General features: G+C 38.1%; 1 long non-coding RNA gene and 1 pseudogene across 1 annotated transcript; one reads left to right on the forward strand and one right to left on the reverse strand.

The window, feature by feature from the left end:
- Positions 1-806: 806 nt before the first annotated feature.
- LOC118471783 (rho GTPase-activating protein 8-like) lies at positions 807-1640 on the reverse strand (annotated as a pseudogene).
- A 77-nt stretch (positions 1641-1717) lies between these two features.
- LOC129347834 (uncharacterized) lies at positions 1718-4554 on the forward strand. The gene is made up of 3 exons (XR_008600114.1): positions 1718-1784; positions 3374-3522; positions 4038-4554. It is a non-coding gene; the product is annotated as an uncharacterized LOC129347834 (long non-coding RNA).
- The last annotated feature ends 4408 nt before the right edge of the window (positions 4555-8962 follow it).

The following is an 8962-nucleotide window of genomic DNA, read 5'->3' on the forward strand; positions in this document are numbered from 1 at the left end:
TTTGTGGACATTTTGATGAATTGTCTTGTGTTTTTGGTCCATTTTATGAATATTTGATCTTAAATCTACGTTTTGTTGGACATTTATTTACACGGATCAGATTTAATCAGATTAAACTCAACCCAAAGCAAGAATCTGTCAGTAGAAACACATTTTACATTTTGGACAAATTTATTGTTACTATTTTCACCCTGTAATAGTAATTTCCAGACATTTTTCTTTTTCAGTTCTAGTTTTCATGTCTTCAGATATTTTATTCATATTTTTGGACTTTTTGATGAATTTTCTCATGTTTTTGGTCCATTTTATGAAACAACTGAAGCAACAACAGAACGGCTTCAGCTGCTCTCAGTTCATTAAAACATGTTAGAATCTGGAGACATTTTAGCAAAAACCAAAGAATAAAATATGGAAACAAATCAGAAACATTAATAGAAATTCACTTTAAATCCAAACCTGTGAATCATTCTAACTATATCAACCTGATTAGTTCTTTTAGAGAATCAGTAAAATAATGAATCTTCTGTTTCAGTTCATTAAAGGATCCCGGTCTCTGGATTTAAAGTTAAAAACGTTTATTTTCAGCTCATGTTGGTGATTTAGGAGAATTCAACGAAACATCAAAATAAAAACATCATGTCTGCACAAAGTTTAAACAAAGTTTTAAAGCTTCCATCTAAAAGCTAAAATACAAAAATACAGAAAAACTCAGTTTGAATCCGGCATTTGACAGAAAAATGAAGTTTCTCTTTTACACCTTTAGATTTTTAATAAAATAAAAGTTTAAAAATGTCCTGAGAGCAAAAAGTTCAGAGTCTGGAGGTCAGGGGGTTACCTGTACAGGTGATTATCAGGGGGTTACCTGTACAGGTGTAGATCAGGGGGTTACCTGTACAGGTGTAGATCAGGGGGTTACCTGTACAGGTGTGCAGCGGGAGCCGAACACGGCGTTGTGGTGCTCGATGAGGATCTCGGTGAAGATGTTGATGGGAGTCAGAGCTGGCAGGGAGATGGAACCATGACGAGGCCAGACCAGGTTCACACCGAAGACACAGGACAGGTTGGACGGACTCATTATTGGTCAGACTCTGCTGAGACACCTGAGACAGGTAACCACACCTTGGTTATTGATCAGTACCAACTATCAGTGATCAGAATAAACTATTGATCTCTTGATGGAGGAAACCCAGCAGGAACTTGGTGATGATGAAGTGATGTTCATGTAGACTCTCCACAATCTGTCGACACCTGCCGAGCTGGAGACTGCTCTCCACACCTGACCAGGAGAACCAACCACTGATCAATACTCACTGGTGATCTCCTGGACAGGGGCGATTCTAGGATCAGAGGTTTAGGGGTGCTGAGCAGTGTTGCCAACTTGGTGACTTTCTCGCTAAATCTGGCAACTTTCCAAAGCCTCCTGGCGACTTTTTTTGTTAAAAGCAAATAGCGACAAATCTAGCGACTTTTTCTGGCGTTTTGGAGACTCTGACATCAGTGGCAGATCTTCCGTGGGGGCACGTGGGGGCAGTGGTACCCCCCCCCCCACGCCGTGATCTGATTGGCCACCCCGTGAGCCCCCCCCCCCCCAATTTTCGTTGGAAATTTACATTACTGAAACTCCGATTTCCGACGCTCATGAACGCAACTTTGTTGTCCGATTGCAACTGAATGCACCAATGACGTCAGTTTGATCTTTTGATTGTATTTTGTTTGCATTTGAAGAAGCTTTGAAGACGTTTCCGGATGCCGGAGGAGAAGACGAGCAGCTTTGTACCTTTGCGGTAAGAAGACTATGGCCGTTTCTCAGCACGTAACTGTCCGGACTTGCGTTCTGACGGACTCGTGAAACGTCATCATGGAGACTGTATCGGACCAGACTAGTGGCATAGATATGAATGAGTGGATAGGACACGCCCCTTTGAGCTGCGTGCTACAGCGAGGCTAAGCTAGTGGGGGCAAAGTTTCAGTGCATTCTGTTGATGTAGACGGTGTGAAAACGGAAACAAGTATGCCGTCTCACTGTGCTGCATACAGTTACACACTACGTCGTACGATTAAGACAAGGAAACTTGGAATGACTTTTCAGAGGCAAGAATAGTTTTCGGCTCTTTTTTCATTATGAAATCTTGTTGAGAGCTTCCAGTCTATGAGAGCTAACTAGTTAGCCACTAGCAAAACGCTAAGGCGAGCTATAATAATAATAATAATAATAATAATAATAATAATAATGGATTAGATTTATATAGCGCTTTTCAAGGCACTCAAAGCGCTTCACAATGAATCCATTATTCATTCACTCACACATTCTCACTCGGTGGTGGTAAACTACATTTGTAGCCACAGCTGCCCTGGGGCAGACTGACGGAAGCGTGGCTGACAATCTGCGCCTACGGCCCCTCCGACCACCACCAACATTCACACGCATTCATACCCCAGTGTGAGTAGCAGCACTGGAGGCCAGGTGGGTAAAGTGTCTTGCCCAAGGACACAACAGCACATGACTAGGACAGAGCGGGAATCGAACCGCCGACCCTTCGATCACTGGACGACCCGCTCTACCACCTGAGCCACAGCCGCCCCGGCTAGCTAGCAGCTTGACAACCAAATACCAGACGATTAATAGTAACTGTAGTATAGTTGTACAAGCAGTTGTAGTAATACTAAAAGTACAAGCAGCAGTAGTAGTATAAACAGCTGTTAGAGTCGTAGAAGTAGTATCAGCATTTGTAATAGTATTACAAGTTGTAGTAGCAGTGCCAGTATCAGCAGCAGTAGTTACTGTACTACTAGTAGTAGTCACATTGCTATTACTACCACCAATACCACCAATAGTAGTTATAAAGCCTAACTCATGTATATCCAGATTACCATCTATGTTGTTCCTCCAAACCCATTTTATGATTGGGATTACAAACAGTTCTTTAGGACTGCTCTCAAATAATTGAAATGTTACTAAACAACGTTATACTTATCAAATTAAATAACTCTGGTCTCCAGTATATTGGCTAATTTGGTTCTTTGTACTTAATTTATTAGCATGATTTCTTTTTAAATATGTTGTGTACAGACTTATTTACTTGTCTGTCTACTTTTCTTACTCCATGTAGGTTTCCATTTTTCATAGTCCACTTTTAAAAGTTCAGCAGACAGGTGCTCTGCTTTGGAGTGTGACGATGTCGTCGGTGATGTGGAGAGTGAAGTTTCCGTTTCACCCACAGTGTGCTTTAGGGCAGCCGGGTCGGACTTGATGTTTGAAATACTGACCCACAGCTCAGATTTAACTGTCTGTAGTTCTGTTTTGATGGATGTTAAACTTTCACTCAAAGCCGCCAGGAGCTGGATCTTTAAAATAACCGCCATCTCGTTACAGAGTGAAAGTAGCAGTTCCTCCTGAAGGTCAGAGATTGCAGCATCTGAGGGCCTCTTCAAAAGAAGACGTAGTTGATGAAGGCGTTCTGGAGCAGGACCAGAAAGACCACGACCAAGCAGCCTTGAGATCTTAGGCAGCGTCTCCCTCAGGTGGGTGTCAACGGTGTTCACAGTCAGGTCTGTGGTAATCCTGTCAAAAAACAAAACAGAAAAAAATCTAGATTATAAATCAACATGTAACCAAAGCACTCTGTGTATAACGCCATAGTATAGGATGTAGTTCAGAAAATGTCATAGTTTAGCCTTCAGTCCACAAAGCGTTGCTTTGTCCTGGCTGTCTGAAGTAGGTGAGGAGCAACACAGTCCAAACGCTGGTTTCCAGAGGGTTAGACGAGTATTTATTTGAAAGAGCAAGTTTACAACAACACAACATGTGAAGGGGTTAAAAGCAAATGGGTGTTAGTAAAATAAAAATAAATACACAGAACTAAAAGTGAACTTCATGTTGACATTGATGGGCATTCCAACCAGGAACAAAGTAAAAGATAATCAATACAAAAAAAACTCTTCATGTTCACCTCTTAAAACCCAAAAACACACCACAGTAGCAACCTAAACTAAAACTACCAATGGGTTCCCTGTTTTCCTTTGTGAGCAATTCAAAGGTCCCTCTCTATCTCCCCACACATCCACCAACCACTGGAACACATCTCCAAAGTTCTGCTGGACCAGCTCAGCTTCCCCTCAGAAGAAGTGCTGCCACCTGCCAGATGAAGGAGCCTTTTGAGAGGCAGCTGGCATCGTGATTGGACTGTACTTTGGTCTGTTCCAATCCAGCTTCAGCTCCAGAGACGGCAGGCGGGACGAGTCAACGGAGGCCGGATGGACGAAGGCATGCAGCTGAGTACAATCCAGAAAACAACAGAGGAGGAGTGCAGCAGCCCAGAGCCAGAACAACCAGAGTAGCATCGTATGTCTCTTAGAAAACATCATAGTATAGCCTTTGGTATGAAAAAACACCATCATATACATCGTATATTGTACAAATAACAAGTCAAAGGAAAGAGACATACATTGTAGAATTGTAGTAATTGTGGGCTGACTGATTTACTGATTATCACTATTTTATTTTTTACTGATTTACGGTAATACATTTAAAAATGGTGCTACTTTGGCTCTGAACCTTTATCTACCTGTGGTCGCTCTGTCTTCTGGAGTGATTTGATTGGTTATACGTCACAAATAAAACTCCTTTAACTTAACATCTGTAAACAAAACAAAAACATATCAACAAAATTTTCTGTTAGAATTTGTGTTCTTGTAAGTTTAACTCCAAGATTTTAAATACTTTCATTTACTGCAAATGAATATCTACTCCAAATGTCTCACTAATAATCATTATCAGCCCTAAAAACCCACAAAACACCCCTCTATACTGGACCACACTTAGTACAGTCTGGTTCCCCCTTCTATAAATCTTCTTGGAATCTTCCACTTCCTGTTTGTCAAAGTGGCCTTCTACCTGGACAGGTTTTGTTGGAGCTCATGCAACAAACATTTTGGGTAACTGCACTTTAATATGGATGGATGACACTGAATTAGAGTCTGTTTTAATGAGACTGAGTTAAGATGTGTAGCTCTGTCATTAAATAGGAAATTATTTCTCAGAATTCACAGAGAAAAGTCTGAAATGTTTGCTAGGTTAGCGTCCCACATGTTCTTTGGCTCAGCTAAAGCTAACTCTCTCCAACTTCTGGATCTCTTGAGTTGCTTGTTGTTAAAATATCTTGCTAGAGGTGCTGAAGCTCAGAAAGTCTGAGATGTTTGTTCAAAATAAGCTCATTCTCAAGTCTGATCTGAACTGTTATCTTTTGTTTGAACTTTCCCTAAACTTCGGAGTTAATGACAGAGCAGCACATCCAGACTCAGTCTCATTTATGTAAAGATTAAACTTCAGTGTCATTCATTGATGTTAAAGTGCAGTTTTTCAAATGTTTGTTGCACATGCTCCCGACCAAACCAGTCCAGGTGGAAGACGATGTGAAGAGAAAGCTCCAGAGGATGAATGTCACACATTTATGTTGGAAATAAATGTCCTTTAATTAGACATTGTCATGCAAAAGTTGGATTTCCCTTTAATGATGTTCAAATCTTTGTTGAGTGTTTTGTTGATGTTGGTTTCTAAATGTTTTCTGACACTCGGCCCCAAAGATTAAAACCTTCTACAGCTCACAAGCTGCAACAATTCACACATTATCAACTATGTTTCTGACTAAACTAAGATAAAAAGTGAAAAACTGCCTGATTCCTGCATCATGAATGTAAATCTTTTTGGTTTTTATGACAGTAAACTGAATATATTTGGGTTTGACATTTTATAAACCAAAACAAGAAATGAATTAGTGGAGAAAACAATCAACAGATTAATGGACAAAGAAAATGTTTTCCAACATATATGGCTGAATTACTCCAACATTACAAGATACATACAATTTGAATTCAATTTTATTTATATAACACCAGTTACAGGTCAAATTGTCTCAAGACACTTTATTTTTATATTTTTTTGTCATATTTAAAATATGACAGTAAGAAATTTAAAGCTCTTGACTAATCCAATTTATTAGTTGGTTTTTAAGAGACTAATGGACAATTAAAATAAGTTTCTCCACTAAAACTAAGAAACATGAGGTCAAATAGAAGGAAGAGTTTTAAATACTACAGTCCCACGACGACAAGAATAAAGTTTGCCAAGAAAAACTAAATCTGCTGGTGGATTCCATTAAAGTCCTAATAAATGATAATAAAGTGTGATACTAAAGGTTTGTGGTGCTAAAAATGTCCAAGTAAAGATATGAAGTTGAACATCTGGATGGAGGTTGATAAAAGTTGACCTTCTTTCATTTCTCTGGAGCGACTCCATGGATTTTGTGGATGGTGGTTAAAGACCTGCTCTTCTAGTGGTCTTCCTTCTAGTCGCTGTAAAAAGTTAGTCCATCCTGGCCGACTTCAACACCTCTTCATGACAACTTGTTCTGCCTCCGACCTCGTGGAAACTCCAGAAACTCGGGAAAACCTGTGGAGACTCGAAGAATTCGTGGAGACTGGAAGAACTGGTGGAGACGTGAAGGACTCATGGGGCGGGGAAAGGTGTGGTGGGTGGTGGGGGAGTAGAGGGGGGAGGCCACCACCCACCTCCCCACCCACTCTCCGCCCTGACTCCACCCAGACTCCGCCTAGGCTCTGCCCATGTGGTCACTTCAGGAACTACGATGCCAAAGGGATGACGAATTTATTTCTTTTCATCTGATCTGTAGCTCAGTGAGTTAAGGATTTGGCTATGGAGCTGCAGGTTGCTGGTTCAAGACCAGACACTGCTTAAAGTTTTCTCAAAATCCTGACAAAGACAAAAAGAAAACTGCCAGTGGTGGGTCTTGAACCTGCAACCTTCCACTTGGTAGTCTGTCTTCTTATCCCCTGAGCTACTCACTCAGATAGTTCTACTTTTTTTGCGCATTTATCATCTATTTTTTGTCGTTTTCGAGTTTTTTTTTTAACTCGGGTCTCAACTCGACCATTTTTCTGAGGAGGTTGGACTTCAGCCTTTGTGCTGGAGGGTTGAACCCTCAGTTCCAAGACTTTCCAAAGCCTCCACATCTCCTAAGTCCTCAGGACCTGAGCTTTCACACAGTCTGAGGGCTGAAATTTTCTAAGTCCCACAGTAGTTCTCAGTTGGATTGAACTTTCACACAGTCCAAGGACTGATATCTTCTAAGTTCCTGAGTAGTTCTCTGTTAGATTGAACCTTCAGACAGTCCAAGGACTGATATCTTCTCAGTTCCTGAGTAGTTCTCTGTTAGTTTGAACCTTCAGACACTCTGAGGACTGAAATCTTCTAAGTTCTTGAGTAGTTCTCTGTTAGTTTGAACCTTTAGACAGTCTGAGGACTGAAATCTTAAAAGTTTCTAGATAAGATAAGATAAGATAAAGTTCTTTATTTCTCCCCACTCCAGGGGAAATTTACATTGTTACAGCAGCTTTATTTACAATATATACAAGGGTGGCAAAATTTTTTAACAGAAAAAATAAAAATAAAGTTTAAAAGTGCAGAGATGTGCAGTGCAAGAATGTCAGTATTTCTCTGTTAGTTTGAACTTTCTGGTTAACAGAAGCCTTAAAACTTGTGACCATGAGTCTTGATTTCACATTTAGACCATCCATCTGAGTTCTTCTCAGACCTTCACCTGTGGGTTTTTTAGAAATCCTCAACAAACTTTGATTCTCTTCACTGAACAGTAAAGTTTGTGGAGATCAGAAGGTAACATTAGTTTGATCCATGCCTTCAACTACTAGTAGACTTTATCTGGAAAGCAGTTTTCTGAAATGAGTTCTTAGTAAATCTGTCCACAATCAAACCAAGAACATAGAAAGAGGAAATGTTTGAAGAAACAACTTGATGTTTTCATTTCAGACAAGAAAACACTTTAATACCTTTATCTGTTTTTGCTCTTTTTCATCGTTTTATTGTCTCTTCTGTTTAATTTTATCTTCTAAAGTCTAACTGGTGTCTTTTCAAATGTTTTGTCTGTAGTTTGATTCTTCTTAAATGTTTAGTTTTGCTCTTTTCTCACCTTTTATTCTTTTCTAATATCTGATTTGATTTCCAAATGTTTTGTCTTTTTAATGTTTAATTGTTGTTTTTTCAAATGTTTTATCGGCTTGTTTGAAAAATTTCCTTTTCTTTCCCAATGTGTAATTTTTCGATTAAATCTTTAAGGTTTTTCTTTTTAAATGTTTTACCAGCTTTTAATGTTTAATTTTCTTTTTAAATGCTTCATTGTATTTTCTGTTTAATTCCTATTTAAAGTTTTATTGTCTTTAAGGTTTAATTTTCTAATTAAACATTTAATTTTTTAATTAAATGTTTTGTCTATTTAAAGGTTTAATAATCTCATTAAATGTTTTGTATTTTTTAAATGTTTAATATTCTTCTTTTTTAATTGTATTTTTTAAATGTTTAATTATCTAAAATATTTCATCTTTAATGTTTATTTTTGTCTTAAAAACTTTGTTTAATTCCATAATTACGTGTTTTGTATCTTCTGTTTAATTATCTAATTAAATATTTTGTCTGTTTAATTTAATTGTATTTAATGTTTAATTTTCTTTTTAAAAGTTTTATTGTAATAAATGCTTTTATCCTTTGATTTAATTGCTTTTTTTAATGTAGTTTATTTCTTTCATCGTTTTTTTTAATGTCAGGATTTTAACCCCAACCTTAAAAATGAAATAAACCCTCAAATCACAATGAAAATAATTCTGTTGTCACAATCATGAGTTAGTCAATTATTCAGTTTATCAATTCAACTTTATTTGTTTAGCACCTTTTACACAGATGACAAAACTAAACAAGCAAAGAGAAAAAACTGCTAAAACTATGATTAAAACTCAAAAACATATTCAAAAAAAAAAGATTTAACATGGTAATAAAATGTGTTGTGTTCAGGGGATGGAGGGAGTTTATTGAAGTCTTCTTGGGCTCACATGGGAAATCATTTAAAATATAAACTTGATATTCAGTCTAAGGAAA

This window comes from Amphiprion ocellaris, chromosome 21, assembly GCF_022539595.1.
Source record: "Amphiprion ocellaris isolate individual 3 ecotype Okinawa chromosome 21, ASM2253959v1, whole genome shotgun sequence".
Classification (NCBI taxonomy): Eukaryota; Metazoa; Chordata; class Actinopteri; family Pomacentridae; genus Amphiprion; species Amphiprion ocellaris.